Source organism: Macrotis lagotis, chromosome X (genome assembly GCF_037893015.1).
Source record: "Macrotis lagotis isolate mMagLag1 chromosome X, bilby.v1.9.chrom.fasta, whole genome shotgun sequence".
In the NCBI taxonomy this organism is placed as follows: Eukaryota; Metazoa; Chordata; class Mammalia; order Peramelemorphia; family Peramelidae; genus Macrotis; species Macrotis lagotis.
The window spans coordinates 92976526-92992756 of NC_133666.1; the positions used below are offsets into that span (position 1 = coordinate 92976526).

The following is a 16231-nucleotide window of genomic DNA, read 5'->3' on the forward strand; positions in this document are numbered from 1 at the left end:
TAGAAAACAAGGGACTTAGAGATCTGATGCCCTGAGACCTGAAGGACCAGCTGATCACATATCCAATGAATTGTTGGTAGGAGGATTTTCTTTTTAGACCTCAACATTTGGAGGGGGCCATTTTTTATAGTCCAATAGTATAAGACTCTTCAGTATACCCTCTTTCTTCCAATTACTCTTCCCATATTATCTTCTCCAGGAGCAAATTAGCAACTGCTGTAGCCACATTTCTTCTTTCTCCCTTAAGTGCACATGTATTAAGTTACACCAGCTCCTTTGTTGGGCCCCTCTTTTAGTGATGAGCAGCATTTATTGATACATTCATATTTTTTGCTTATTTCCTTTATTTTTTGTCCTTTGTTTTTCCAATTTGACGTAGAGATCACTTTCAACTTTATTTTTAATAGTTTTGTTCCAATTGCCTTCAACTGGAAATTTTAATATTCATTTCTGTAAGATTTTTGAGTACTGCATTTTTCTCACTCCCCTTAACAGCAAATGATATAACTTATGCATGAGTAACTATGTTAAACTTATTTCCAAATAAGTTATGAATGAAGAATCAAAGCAAAAGAGAAAATAACATCATGAGAGGAAAAAACCATAAAACCTAAAACAAGTTTTACCATTTGATGATAGAGTGCTTTGGTTTGCATGGAGCCTTCATGTGTCTCTGGATATGGATGACATTTTCCATCCCATGGCTTTAAGAACTGTGCTTAATACCTACATTTCTGGGGAGTGTTAGGTTTACCATAGTTAATCATCTCACAGTGTTGCTATTCCTGTGTATAATGTTGTTTTGCTCCTGCTCACTTGATTCAGCATCAGGTATGCATCAGAGTCTTTTGTATTTGCTAGGTTTTTAAGCCTCAAGTATCCATCAAGCTGAAGAGTGAACTTTTCCACCTGACACACTTGGTGATCCAGGAGTGAAATGACAGTTGTTGTGAGGATGCCATTTGAAAGCAAAAAGCAAGTTATGATAATATGGATCAAAATGGAGATGTAGGAAGATCTGAATCCAGGTTATTCCAATAAAAAATGTGAAGAGAGAACTACTGAATAAATAATTGCACAATAACAGAATATAGATGGCCACTACTAATTCAGGATCCAATAGAAATGTTAAAAAAGGAAAAGAACCTATTTGTACAGAACTATTTCTAGCAGCCATTTTAATGCTGGCTAATACTTGGAAATTGAAGGAATGCCCATCACTTCAGGTAAGGGTTGAACAAATTGTTGTATTTGAAAGTAAAGGAATATTATGCGAGAAGAAATGACATGCCGATGGTGATTTCAGGGAAACCTGAAAAGACCTAATGTGATACCAATTTGAGTGAGCTGAACCATGAAAACTTTGTAAGAAGTAACAGTGATATTGTGTGATGTTTAACTGGAAAGGACTTACTTTGAATACAATGAATTCTTATCTGCTGTTGAGGATTGTTTTTATTTAGGACAATTCAATTTTTTAATTTAATTTTAAGAATTTTTTAACTCTTGGTGAGATTGAATTTACAAAGGTTGGTCTACTAAGATCTTTTATCATAGTCTTACGTTCTACTTCCTTCATAGTCTACTCAGTCTACTGAAATTGCTCCTTTACTATTCAATAGTACAGGGTTTGATCACATTCTAAATTAGAACACAGATATGGAATTGAAAGATTTGAGAATCTTGTGTGGCCTTAGGGAAATTACTTAATTTCACTAGGTCACAGATTCTTTATCTATCTCACAAAGTGGTTGTCCAGTTGGACTTATAGGATCCTTTCTTAATATCCCTAATCCAGTGATGTTTAGTTTGCTTGTTATGATTTGAGTTTTTTAGAAGAATATTTATAGAGGATGATAATAATAATGATAATAATAATCATAATCATCATAATAATAATAACAATGTTTGTCCTTCACTTTGAAGAAGACCATGGCATCAGGGTGGTGATGTCATGATGATGCATGTGACTTGGATTTGAGTGAGGGAATGCTGGTGCTAAATCACCAGCATCCTTTCTCCTACAGCATCATCTGGGTCCTGAGGCCAAATATGAATCAGGATAACTGGAGATGGCCGTGGATGGGGGGGGCAATCAGAGTTAAGTAACTTGTCCAAGGTCACACATCCAGTAAATGGCAAAGGTTGGATTTGAACTCCCATCCTCCTTGTTCCAAGGCCTGTTCTTTACTCAATGTACCATAGAGGATGTTGAAAAGGTAAAGCCTCTCTGCAGAAGGAAAGTTGAAAAAATCAAAGTGGTCCATGAGGATGTACCATTAATGGTCGGAGGAAAGAATCTTAGAAATTGAGTCTAGAGTGGAGAAGGCAGGAGAGTTTGTGAAAATTATTTTTATGTAGTTTGATAGGTTGGCATGTGGAAGAGTGTTTGGCAGTGTTTGGACCCAAGAGACAAAATAGAAACAATTAAAAGGGCAGCCTGCAAAGATTAAAATGTTATGAAGTCAAAACAAACCTCAAAATTATTCCTTTCCCATTGGTGTGTGTAGTCCCTCGGGATAAATAGTTGATGCCTCCTCACTCGAAAACCATAAGGCAAGGTGAGATAATCACTTGGCTGTATTGTAGAACTGCAATTTCTCTTACTGGATGGGCTCAAGTAACAATGAGGGCTCTGAATTCTAACATTCTGTGACATCTTGGTATCCTATGTCACCAACTTCTCAAACAGCAACATGAAACTGTTGAGGTCTTTTTCTTGTATCTGAAGGGGAGATATGCTTCCTATTTGAACCTTATATAACATATCAGAAACTTTAGAAAATTCTGAGTCTTTCTTCTCCCAATCCCTTTACCTTTCTCCCTGCTACTCTTCTTTGTTTCGAATGGATATACTATGAAAGGTTTTGGTGGGAACTTCTTCTGTCACTAGTCTATGATGACCACCAGACCACCATCATGGTTCATCACTATTGAACTGAGAGCTGTGCTAAGTTTCAAAAATGAATTTGGAAAAGCTGAAATAGAGAGATTACTGTGCTTTCTCTGGGGAGAAAAAAAATGGAGATGAATACGCATTAGATGAAAGACAAAAGGGGAAATATAAGGAATGCTGCAGAATGAGCTGAAGGAACAATAGTGGCTAACTGAGAGACGGAAAAAGTCAAACTGAAACAGATTAAAGGGAACAATGGGGAGGAGAAGGGACAGAGAGACCTGATGATTTAGGAACTGTAGCACCAGCTGATCACATTCAATGACTTGCTTGTAGGAGGATTTTACTTTTAAAACTCAACTCTGGAGGAGATTAATTTTTATAATCAGTGAGTATAAGACTCTTCAGTGTACCCTACTTCTCCAATTGCTTTTCCTACCCTATCTTCTCCTAGAGCACACTATTAACTGTCTTAGTCAAATTTTTCTACCTACCTTAAGGTCAAATATAGTAAGTAACATGAGTTCCTTTGCTATGCCCCTGTTTTAGAGATTGGCTGCATTTTTTTGATTCTTGCCTGGTTTCTTTCACTTTCCAATTATATGCCAAGACAATTTCCAACTTCTATTTTTAAATAAGTTTTCTTTTCCAATTGAATGGAAGGAGAGTTTTTTAATATTCTTTTTTTGGAAGATTTTGAATCTCACGTTTTTCTCCCTCCCTCACTTCTCTCTTACCTCCCCTTGAAAGGAAGTGATATAAGATATACTTGAGGTACAGTATTAAACACATTTCCATGTAAGTTATGTTGTGACCGAAGAATCAGGACAAAAGGGTAAATAGAATCATTTATGAAATCAAAACATAAAATTTTAAAAAATGGTTCAAATTTTGCTGTAGTACATTTTGCTCTACATGCAGACTCCATCTTCCTCTGTATTACGATGACATTTTCCATCCCCAGTTATCTTAGAATTGACTTTGATCACTGCCTTCCTGAGAAGAGTGAAATTTATCATAGTTGTTCATCACACAAGGTTGATGTTGCTGTGTACAGTGAAGTCCTGGTAAGACTCACTTCACTCAGCATCAGTTCTTCATTAGAGTCCTTTGCTTGCAATCATATTCTTTTCAGTTTCATAGACTAAACATATGACCAACCTAGAATTCTATTACAGATTTTATTGATTGAGAAGCAACCTCTTGAGGGTATTCAGGTCTCCTCTCTGCTTTTACATATTGGGAAACTGAGGACCAGAAGTTGTTCAGGTTATAGGTCTTGTAAAATAGCAGACACTGCATTTTAATCACATCAAAAAGAGAGACCTTCAGAGCATCCCAATATTGTTGCTTCTGACCCCCTTGTCCATACTTGTCCTGTGTGATTTCTCTCTAAAAGAGGCTTTTTGGCAAATATATTTCTGGCATTCCAACATTGTGCCCAGTTCATCATAGCTGTACTCTTTGTAGTAACATTTGAATCATTGGCAATTTAGCTGAGAAAGGATCTCAGTGTCTCTTCGCTTATTCTAAGGGGTGGTGTTCAGAATCTTCCTATGGAATTCTAAATGGAAGAGATTCGGTTTCCTGACATGGTACTGGGAGACTGTCCAGATTTCACATGTCATCATGAGACTGACAGACAATACTGATGAATTTCTCTGGGCTACCCAATTTTGACATACACTTCCCTAAACTCTGATGGTCTCAAATGACTGACAACACCAAAGGTCTTGGTCAGATGCACAGATGTTGTACATAGACCCCTGGAGTTGTTGGGCAGCAAGCACCATGTCAACTGATCTTCCACCCTTTCTGAAGCCATACTGGCTCTCAGGTAGGTGACCATCCTCCAGGTGAAGAACCAGTCTATTGACAAGGAAGCTGGCAAGAAGCTTGCCAGCAATGAGTAAAAGAGAACCACCCCTTTAATTGTCACAGAATAATCTATTCCCTTTACAGTTAGAGACGTAAAACATAGATAAATCTATGGGACCTTGTGTTGTCTATGAGTGTGTGCCCATGATTCAATGTGGTAAGGCAGAGTCAAGACACCTAGGGATAACTCTGGATGCTGTGTGTCTGACCAAACTCTAAGTGTTCCCTGATATCTGCTTCAGGTGGCTGCTTCCTGGTTGGTGTAACAAAGTTTACTCATCCACCCATTCCGTGAGTAAAGGAGTGCAGAGTGCAGCAGAGAACTGCAGAAGACATCAGAGGACTGCAGAGGACAGCAGAGGGCCATCAGGGGACTACAGAAGGGTGCAGTGGGCAATAGAGAACTGCAGAGGGTAGCAGGGAACAGCAGAACTCAACAGAGGGCTGCAGAGAAATGCAGGTTGGTTGAATGATCAATTGGTTCTTGTCCTTTATTATTGAAGAAAAACAGATTTCATTAAACTTGAGACTAATCCCAGTCTATCCAATTATGGCTGATCAGACCAGTACAAATTCTGAATGCTCATTCAGAGTTGAGGTGCAAATCACCCATGTGAAAACCCATGGTACTCCCCCTAGAACATATGTCATGTTTCCTTTGAGCTGCTGCGCTTCTGTCCTCCTTATAGGGCACAAAACTCTCTGAGGAGAGCACACCATGCTAGGAGGTCCTGTGCCAGTGTCTCACATGTTGTACACACAATTCTTATGTATATAAGATAGTCCTTCAGGGTGTCTAAGCATTGCTTCTGCTGCCTTATGAATGTGTACCCTGTGTGAGTTCTCCATAAAATAGTCTTTTTGGCAAGAGTGTTTCTGGCATTCTAACAACATGATAGTTCATTGTCGTGGCCCTCTCTGCAGTAGTGTTGGAATTCTCCACAGTTTAACTTAAGAAAGGAGGGGAGGGGAGGCACCCTCTGTGTGTCCTAGCCAACTACTTCTAGCATCTATTGGTGTTGACAGCTTTGCAGCTTCAATGTCAGGTGCAGAGACTTATGCCTACCTGTTCTGTTCTGATCAAAACCAAGAACTAGAAGAAGTGGGGAAATGTTACATAATGATAAACCTAGGTTTGAGTGAAGGATTACTCTGGAATGATTAGGTCTATCTAAACTTGGACTGGTCTGTCACCGTCATTGAGTTATTTTGTTCTGGAACTCTCATCTTAAACAGGATATGGCTACTTTGTAAAGGGAATCCTCATTCTGATATCATTTGTACCGACTTCTCTCTCTGCTTCTTTCCAACTCCAAGTCTCTGTGACTGAATAAGTCTGCCCTATTCAGCTTTGGAAACCCTAAGAAAACCACGATCTCTCGTCTTTGAACTGTCTTATCTTGGAGACAACCATTCTGCCACATGTGAAAGTCCTAATATAGAAAGACAGTAGATGCAGATAATGTTTTTATTGTGGCAATCAGCTAAATTTAAAGAATTTAATCACCTGAATATCTGGGGAGGGGGATCATCAATTTTTAGTCAACAGAAGACATGAAAGGTAAAGGAAAGCTTGTTCATGCATTTTACATTAATAAACCTTCACAACAGTTGAATTGTCCATAGCAATATCAGCCTGTTAAATTTTAAGGGTAGGATATGAATATTGAAGGAAATTCCAGACTGCTACAAGAGGAACCTCAATGGTTCATGCTTTCCATCTCCTTTCCACGTCTATTTGTCTTGTTGCAGCATGAGACAACTGGATGGCAGCTTAACCTTCATATGGTTCAGTGTAATCAAACCAAGCTGAAATCCCCAGCTTGAGAACCAGTGTGAGCTATAAAAATACAAAGGTGATAGATTATTTCCTTGGCAACTGCGTGTTCTTAGGATTTCTGGAGTATATTATCTTTCTCACTATAATGTTTGAATCAAAAAATGAAAAGCGGATCATTTAAAACTGAGGGGCATGGATTGATAACCAATTAGTGTACCGTTATTGACATCAAATAGACTTTGGAATAATAGAGCAAAGAAATTTAGTCCTTTCTTAGCCATTCTTCAGAAAGTTACTTTCTTTTGTACATGTTTTTGGTTGGAAATTTTCTTATTAAATTCAATAATAGGAAGAAATTGTGGGAAAGGTCATAGATTGCTTTTTCCATTTTGATGTGGCAGTTTTTTTAGAAAAGTGTTTAGGCTGCATACGTTTCAAGGAATGAGTATCATTCATCATGAGTGACAATATAGTGAATGATTAGAAAACCGTGATCTGAATCATCTCACAAGGTATGATGAATTTGAAAAATTTTAATATATTCTCTGATCTTTGCAAAATCCAACACTTAGCACAATGTCTTACGGATAGTAAGTGCTTAGAAGATGATTGTTGAGTTAGTGACAAAATAAAAATTTGGTTTTGACTTCCACATTTTAATAGAAGTTTAACATGATACATTAGGAACATCAGATGATTTTTTGATGTCACACTCATGTAGAATGCCAAATAAATATTAATTAAGAAGTAATACATTATTCCTGTAGAGTTTCTTAAGCCAATGGCTCAAGGTACTTAGATCAGTTCCCTTCACACTGGGAAATCAGGGTGGGTGAAATGGAGGATAGGGTGAGGAAATGAGGATAGAGACAGGTAAAGTGATTGTAGAATAAATTTGAGTTTAATATCATCTCATGGAGTCAGTAAGAATTTATCAAATCTTCACTATGCACTAAGAATCGTGTAAGTGTTAGGAATAACAAGGAATACATAAACGATGATTTCAGCTGTTAGGAACAGGCACCTAATTCTCATGGGAGGGTGGCAAAGAATATTCAAAATAGTGTGTACATAGAAGAGAATGAGAGAATCTTAGAAGGAAGGAAAAGTCCATGGTGGGGGAAGGAGTGTGGTGGCAGGAAAGACTTTTTGAAGATTTCAGCTGAAACTTGAAGGATGTCAGAGAAGACAGTAGGCAGAGATGAGGAGGGGTTTGGGACTGGAGATATATATCAGGGAATCATCCATATAGAGATGAGGACTTCATCTGCTCTCCAATGGAAGATGATGAGATCTTTAAATGAGCTAATACAGAGAAGAGATAATAAAGGACAGACTTTTAGGGAACATTTGTATATGTGGCCTGGATGAAGATTCAGTGAAAAAGTTGCAGAAGGAATGGTTAGGAAGGAAGGAAGGAATAGAGAGCCAAAGGAGAGAAGTATCAGGAAAACCTGGAGTGGATACAATATCCAGGAGAATACAGTGCCAAATACGGGAGAGGTCCATGAGGGTGAGGATTGAGAAAAGGCCTTTAGACTTGACTTCATCACTTTGCGGAAAGCATTATGAATCAAATGATGATACCAGAACTTGCACTGCAGAAGCTTCATAACTGAGTGAGAGGAAAAGTGGCATAGTTTTCTTGAGATATTTAGGTGAGAGATGTAAGGGATGGTGGCATAAAGAGAGAAGCCTTTGAGGATTTAGGATGTGTGGACAGAAGAGAAGGAACTACTTGTTAGCGAGAAAATGAAGAGTAGAAAGAATATGGGAATGACTGGGACAATCTAATGAAAAAAACTGGATTGCCTGTGATGAATGGATTTCCTTGACAAGGAGAAAATGATGATTTCTTCATGACTGGGACCTTCAAAGGCACCTAAGTTGGCATAAAGGGACTCTAGCTTCCTTTTTGTTACTTGAGAAACCTGAAGAAAAATAAAGTGAAAGAAAGAATGAGAAAAAGTGGCTTAAGTCTGTATTCAGACGCCATGAGTTCACACTTTGTGACAGGTAAGATTCTTCAACATCAGTCCTTCAGAGTTCTCTTGGGTCACAGGATTGCTGAGCAAAGATAGGTCCTTCACAGCTGATCATCCTGCAATGTTGTTGTATGTTGTATAGGGCACATTTCTGATCATTCTGCTCATGTAAGTTTTTACTGAGAGTATCCTGGTCATTTTTTTCCCATAATAGAACAGCATTTCATCTCAATCCTATGAGATACATTTTTCAGCCATTCCCCAACTCCTGGGGAACCCAGCCTTCCCCAACTCCCCAACACCCTAACCCTCCATCTCTAGCTACTCATCACCAAAAGAGGGTTGCTATAAATATCCCCATACATATAGATTCTTTTCTTCCCTTATTTCGTCTCTTCTGGAAGGCTGTCCTACCAGCTGAACTATTAGGCAGAAGGGTAGGCCTGGTTTTACAGCCCTTTGGGTGGAGTTCCGAAATGCTCAACAGAATGGTTGAATCCTTACAACATTCCTCCAGCAATGCATCAGTGTCTCAATTTCTGTTCATCCATCCCTTGCAAAATTTTTCATTTCCTCCTCCTCTCATATTAGCCAATCCAATAAGGTAAGACCTCAGAATTGTTCCAACTGCATGTCTTCCATTTATAGTCAGATAGCATATTTGTAAAATAATTAAATAGATTGTATTGATAATCTCATCTAAAAACTTTTCTTATTTCTTCATCAATGATCAATTGAGAAATGACTTATTTTTTTAAAAATCTGAGAAATTTAATTTGAGAAATGGAGTCTTTATCAAAGAAACTTTATGAAATTTTTTCCCCATAGTTGCTATTTCTAGCTGTATTTCCTTTGATCCTGTTACCCCCAACCCCATTTATTCTATTTTATGTCTCCTTTTGCTGTGTCCCTCCTCAAAAGTGGGGTTCATCTGAGTATTCTCTTCCAAGATCTTCCTTACCTTTTGTCATCTACAAACTCCACCCTTCCTCAACTCCCCTTTCTTCCATCCCTTTTCTCTCCTAGGGTCAGATAGATTTCTGTCCTCAATTGAGTGTGTTTGTTATTCCCTCTCTGATTCAATTCTGATGAAAGTAAAGCTTACTTGCTCCCCCTCCCCGTATTCCTTTTCCATTACACTGCAAAATATTTTCTTGGTTTTTTTTATATGAAATACCTTTCTGCATTCTACTTCTCCTTTCCCTTTCCCCTGGTGCATTCCACTCTGAGGATTTAATTTAGCAAGCTCTTTAAATTATCTCTGCTTCATTGATTCAAAGATACATACAATGAAAAATGGAGGTGTAACTGTTCCTCTTTGCCTGAGATAATCACGAGTTCACCATTATGTTTCATTAGGATCAAACTGGGATCTGAGCTAAGATTCAAAAGGAACGTTTGGAAAGGCAGAAATGGAGAGATTATTGTGTTTTTCCTGAGAGAAGAAATGGAGATGGACAGCATTAGAAGAAAGGTCGTAGAGGAAAAATAAGAAATGCAGTAGAATGAGCTGAAGGAGCCAGGGTGCATGTATTAGACAGGGTAATGCAAGGTAGGACAGCATGTTCTTTTTCTTAGATAAAAATTTGAGATGTGGGAAGATTTGAAACAAGGTTCTTCCAAGAAATAAATGTGAAGAGAGTAGAAGAGCTGAAAAAATGGAGTGTTATTGAGGCTAGGTCAACACCATAGAACAGAATCAAAGAGAGAGTTTGTATTTAAAAGGAAATAAAATTATTTGTACAACAATATTTTCAGCAATTCTTGTAGTGGTGACTTAGATTGCTTGTTACAGGTAAATCGATTCATTGTGGCAAAGTTGAAGTAATTGGGGCATATGAATGCGAGAGAACATTATGCTAGAAGAAAGAATATTCAGAAGATGATTTCAGAGAAACCCACAAAGACTTGAATCAATAAAAATTGAGTGAGCAGATACAGCGGAACACTGTTCACAGTAACAACAATATTGTCTGATGATTAACTGGGATTCACATACATTGTTTCAATAATAGAATGTTTGATTTGCTGGTCAGGGTTTCTTATTTTCAACCCATGGTGAAGGTGAATTGACATAAGCCCCTTCAGTCTAGTCTTATCTCCCACATCCTTCACACCACTTATCTTCACCACAAACTCACTATTTCTCTCATTTTTCTCATTCAACTCAGTCTCAAAGTCTTTTTCTATTCAATAGGAGAGGGTTTGGTCCCATTTTAAGGTGGAATCAGGAAAGGCCATGACTTTAGAATGGAAAGATTTGTGTCTGAATATTGTATGACCTAATCAGATATCATTTCCTTATGTGACAAAGTGGTTGACCAGATGGACTTGTAGGGTTTCTCCATATTCCTTGATCCAGTGATATCTAGTGGTGTCCAGTTTGCCAGTTATACTAAATGAGGGGAAGAAAAGCAATGAGTTCCAGAGCAGAGACATAAAATTTAAGGCAAAGGCTGCCTAAGAGAGAGAATTGATCCATGAGGAGTGGGAGTTCAGAGAGAGAAGCAACCAGGCCTCTATTTTGAAGAGACTTTGGTTTGTTGGTAAATTTTCTAGGGACTGATCGAAAGAGACAGAGTCTTGAGAGAGATTACCTCTGAGTAGAGAAGAAGCCTAAGAAGTCCTGGTTTTCAGGGCAAGTTCACTAGAAGAGCCTATTCATGATGGACAGCCATCATTCTGATGAAGATGTCTATGGTTAGGCCTAAAAGCTCAGTTTGAGTCAACAAGGTATGACTACCCCAAACATTATTGGTATTGATGGGGGCTGGTTTAAGGAGCATTATTTCTGGAATAAGCTGTTGTGGATGCTCTGGAGTAGTGGATAAAGCAATGGGTTTGCAGTTAGCACACCTAAGTTCAGATTCAGACACTGAGTGACCCTCAGGAAGTGACCTAAATGCTGTTTGTCCTGTAAGACGAAGATCATCAAAGCACCACTGCAATGTGAGGAGCAAAATCAAAGCACAGGTTTCACATATTTATTGAGAATCTAATGTTCAACATTTAGTGGTTGTCATACAGGAGCTTTGGAACTCATTATTCCCTTTCATTCTCCTTTGCCCCTCTCTGTTTAGAGCTCTGGTACATAATTTTGTTGAGTTTTAAGAAGAATATTTACAAAGGATGTTGAGAAGCTTAAGACTCTCTAGCAGAGGAAAATGGAAAGAGGTCCATAAGGATGTAAGTGACAGGGCAAAGAACCTCAAAATTGGTTCTAGAATGGAGCCAGGAGAATATGTGACAATCTTTTTAATGTGGTTTGAAAGTTTGCTATGGATGTGAGGGTATGATAGTGTTTGGACCCAGTGGTCAAACTAGAAATAATTGAAAGGGTCAGCATAAAAAAAGTCAATGGCTATAAAATAATAAGAAAACATTCCAAAATGATTGATTTCCTAGATGAGGATGGGCTCCTTCAGGATGAATAGTTTATTTCTCCTTATTGGAAAACCATAAGCAAAGGTGAGATAAGCACTTGTTTGTACTGCAGGAGTGGATTTGCAATTATTGGTTGGGCTAAAGAAACACTGAGGTCTGTTTGAATTCCTCTTCTCTATGACCTCTTGATATCCTGTGTCCCCAAGCATCTCAGGATGGGCTTAGTAAGGACTTTTAACTATCATTTGAAGGGAAGACATGCTCTCCTGTTTGATCCCTTTATAATCCATCAGAGACCTTAGATGTTTCCAAGTATTGATTCTCCCAGTCACTTCACTTTGTTCTGTGCAACTCTTCTCTGTTTGAAAGGTACCTACAATGAAAGATGGAGGCAGAGCTTTTCCTCTTCATTTGCCTTGAATTCCCACCCATGCACACATTATGATTCATCAGTATTGGGCTGAGAGCTGTGCTGAGACCCCAAAGGGAGTTTTGTACAAGCATAAATGATCAGAGCTTTGAGATAAATAATTGGAAATGGCTCAATTAGAAGAAAGTCAGAAAGGTAGAAAAAGGAATGTTGTAGGATATTCTGAAGGAACCAAGGTGGGTGTGTTGGAGATGAAAGAATATGCCAGATTAAAACATGTGAAAGTGAACAACGGGGAAGAGGAGGACCATAGAGACCTGATGACCTGAAGGAGCCCTTGATCATATATCCAATGAATTGCTGGTAGGAGGCTTTTCTTCGCAAACCTCCATATTGGAGGGGACTAATTTTTATAGAGCAACAGATTACGACTCTTCAGTGTGCCGTCCTTCTTCCATTTACTTTTTCCACCTTTTCTGTTCTAGGAACAAACAATGAACTACTGTAGTCAAATTTTTTCAACCGACTTTAACTTAAAATGAAGTGAATTACATCAGCTCCTTTGTTAGGACCCTTTTTTTAGTGATGGGTTATATTTATATAAACTTTTTTTCATGTCTTTCCTTTTTTGTTCATTCCTTTGATTTTCCAATTTGATGTTGAGATAATTTTCAACATTTATTTTTATCAATTTTTTTCTAATTGCATACAACTAGAAATATTCATATTTACATTTGCAAGGTGTTTTGAGTCCACATTTTCTTCACTCTCTCTCTATTTTATGGCAAACCATGTAACATATACAAGAATAACTGTGTTTACCTTATTTCCAGATAAGTTATGAAGAATTAGAGCCAAACCAAAAATAACATCATGAGAGGAAATGAACCATAAATCTTGAAATAAGTTTTAAAATGTGACGATTGAATGCTTTGATTTTCTTGAAACCTCCATTTGTAAGAGTGTATAATAAGATGGCATTTTCCATCTCAAGTGTTTTAGAACTGCGTTTGATCTCTCCATTCCTGAGAAGAGGTCAGGTTATCATAGATGATCATCATACAATTTTACTCTTAATGTGTACAATGTTCTACTGGTTCTGCTCCCTTCATTCAGCATCAAGTCTACATCAGAATCTTTTGGTCTCAATCATTCATAAATTATATTTGCAATGTTTTTCAGCCTTAAGGATTCACTGAGCTGAAGACTGGACCTTTCCACCTAAGAGTCTCGGGGGACATGTCTCTCCCTGAGTGGACACTCTTGTTAATCAGGAGTGAGATGACAGTTGTCTTGAGGATGCTATTTGAGAGGGATAAGCAAGGTATGATAGAATGCTACTTTTCTTGGTAAAAATGGTGATATCAAAGGTGTTGATACAAGGGAACAATGGGGAAGAGAAGGGACCTAAAGACCTGTTGATCTGAGAACTGTGGGACCAGCTGATCACATCTCCAGTGAATTGATAGAACGAGGATTTTCTTTTCAAAACTCCATGCTGGAAGAGCCCCAAAGTAAAAGACTTTTCAGTATACTCTCTTTCTCCCAGGTACTTTTCTTCTCCAGCTGCAAACTGTGAACTGCTGTAGTTAATTTTTTTCTCCTTACCTTCAGTTCAAATGTGACTTAAAATATCTCCTTTGTTAGGAACCCTGTTTTACTGAGGGCCACTTTACTAATACATTTTGTATTTATTTGTTCCTTTATTTTTCTAGTTATATGCAGGAAGAAATTTCACTTTTATCTTCTTTTTTAAGGTTTTTGAGAACAATGGGGTTAAGTGGCTTGCCCAAGGCCACACAGTTAGGTAAATATTAAATGTCTAAGGTCAGATTTGATCTCAGCTACTCCTGACCCCAGGGCAGATGCTCTATCCACTGCTCCACTGAGCTGCCCCACTTTTTATCTTTTAAGAATTTTCTCCTGAATCCTAAAATGAAAGTTTTTAATATTTCTTTTGATATGACATTTTTCATCCCCCATTTTTCTGTCTCCTCTCTGCCTACTCAACTGCCTTTTATAGTAAGCAATATAAGTTTCATGTGTCTATACTATGGAAATAAGTTATGTTGTGAAAGAAGAATCAGAGCAAAATGGAAAATAATACCAAAAGAGGTAAAAAACATATAATACAAAACAAGTTTTACATTTTATTTTAGTAGGAGTGGAGCTCTCCATGCAGATTCCATTTTTCTTGGATGTGTATGGCATTTTTCATCACAAGTTCTTTTTTGAATTTATTCTGACTTCTGCATTTCTGAGAAGAGGTTGATCATCACACAAAGATTCTATTGCTGTGTACCGTGTTGTCCTATTTCTTAAACCTTCATTCAGCATCAGATGTGCATCGGAGTTCTTTTCTCTCAATCATTCATACTTTGTATTTGTTATAATAATCAGCCTCAAGGATTCCCTGAGATGAAGAGTGAACCTTTCCACCTAATAGGCTGGGGGTTCTTTTCATCATCCCTTGCTCAATCTTGGTTATCGGGAGTGAGCTGACACTTGTCCTGAGGATGCCATTTGAGAGGGAAAAGCAAGGTATGAAAGAGTGTTATTTATTTTTTGGCGAACAGTGGAGATTTGGATAGATTTGAAACTGGGTTATTGGAAGGAATATATCGGAAGAGGATAGAAGATCTGTATAAAAACAAGTGCCAAATAACAGAGGGTAGATGAAGACTACTAAGTAATCATCCACTAGAAATGTTCACAAAAAGGAAAAAGAACCTATTTGTACAAAAAAAAATATTTCTAGCAGTTCTTGTAGTGTTGGCTATGTTTTGGAAATTGAAGGCATGCCCATCAAGTCAGGAACGACTGACTTAATTGTGATATATGAATGCAAGAACATAGTATGCTTTAAGAAATGACATTCACAACATGATTTCTGGACAAACTGGAGAGATTCCCACCAGTCCACCTTATGATTCATCAGTATTAAGCTGGAAACTGTGTTGAGGCACAAAAGTGAGTTGCGGCAAAGTGGAAATGGGGGCATTGTTGTGCTTTGTCTGGGAGAAAATATTGGAGATGGTTCAGTAATAGAAGAAAGGCAGAAGTGGAGAAATAAGGAATGCAGTTGAATGAGGTGAAGGAACAAGGGTGGGTGTATTAGAGATGACAGGAGAGTCTCAAATTGAAAGATGTGTAAGGGCACAGTGGGGAAGAGAAGGGCCATAAAGACCTGATGACTGGAGAGCTGAAGGATCAGCTGATCACATTTCCAATGACTTGCTGGTAAGAGGATTTTCTTTTGAAACCTCAAGCCTGGAGGACACTAATTTTTACTGCTTAACAGTATGAAACTGTTCAGAGAACTCTCTTTCTTCCAAATACTTTTGCCACTTTATCTTCTCCAGGTACTACCTAGGAACTGGTATAGCCAAAGTTCCTCTACCTGTCTTAAATTCAAACATAGTAAGTTGTATCCATTCCTTTGCTAGGCCCCTGTTTCAGGGATCAGCTACTGTTATTTTTTGTCAGTGTGATTCTTTGTTTGTCTAATTATTTGTAGAGATAGTTTACAGCATTTATTTCTTGTTTCAACAATTATATATAAAGCATAATTTTAGTATTAACATTTGTAACATTTTTGAGTCCCACATTTTCTTCATTCATCCCTTCCCTCTCACTTCCCCTTTACAGCAAGCAATTTAAGTTATACCTGTATAACTATACTAATTTTCTTTCCCAAAAAGTTCCAATGTGAAAGAATCCAAACAATAGGGAAAATGACATCATGAAAGGAAAAAAAGAAAACATAAAACAAGTTTTAAAAGTGAAGGTTGTATGGATTTGATCTGCATACAGACTCTATCTTTCTCTAGATGTGGATGGCATTTTCCAACACAAGTTTTTTGGAATTGACTTTGATCACTTTGATACATTCCTGAGTTTATCATTGTTGATCATCCCACAATGTTGCTATTGCTGTG

At 37.8% G+C, this 16231-nt stretch overlaps 1 pseudogene; it reads right to left on the bottom strand.

Moving 5' to 3' along the window:
- The window catches only part of LOC141498767 (ubiquilin-1 pseudogene), a 97952-nt pseudogene that overhangs the window by 24901 nt on the left and 56820 nt on the right, over nucleotides 1–16231 (bottom strand).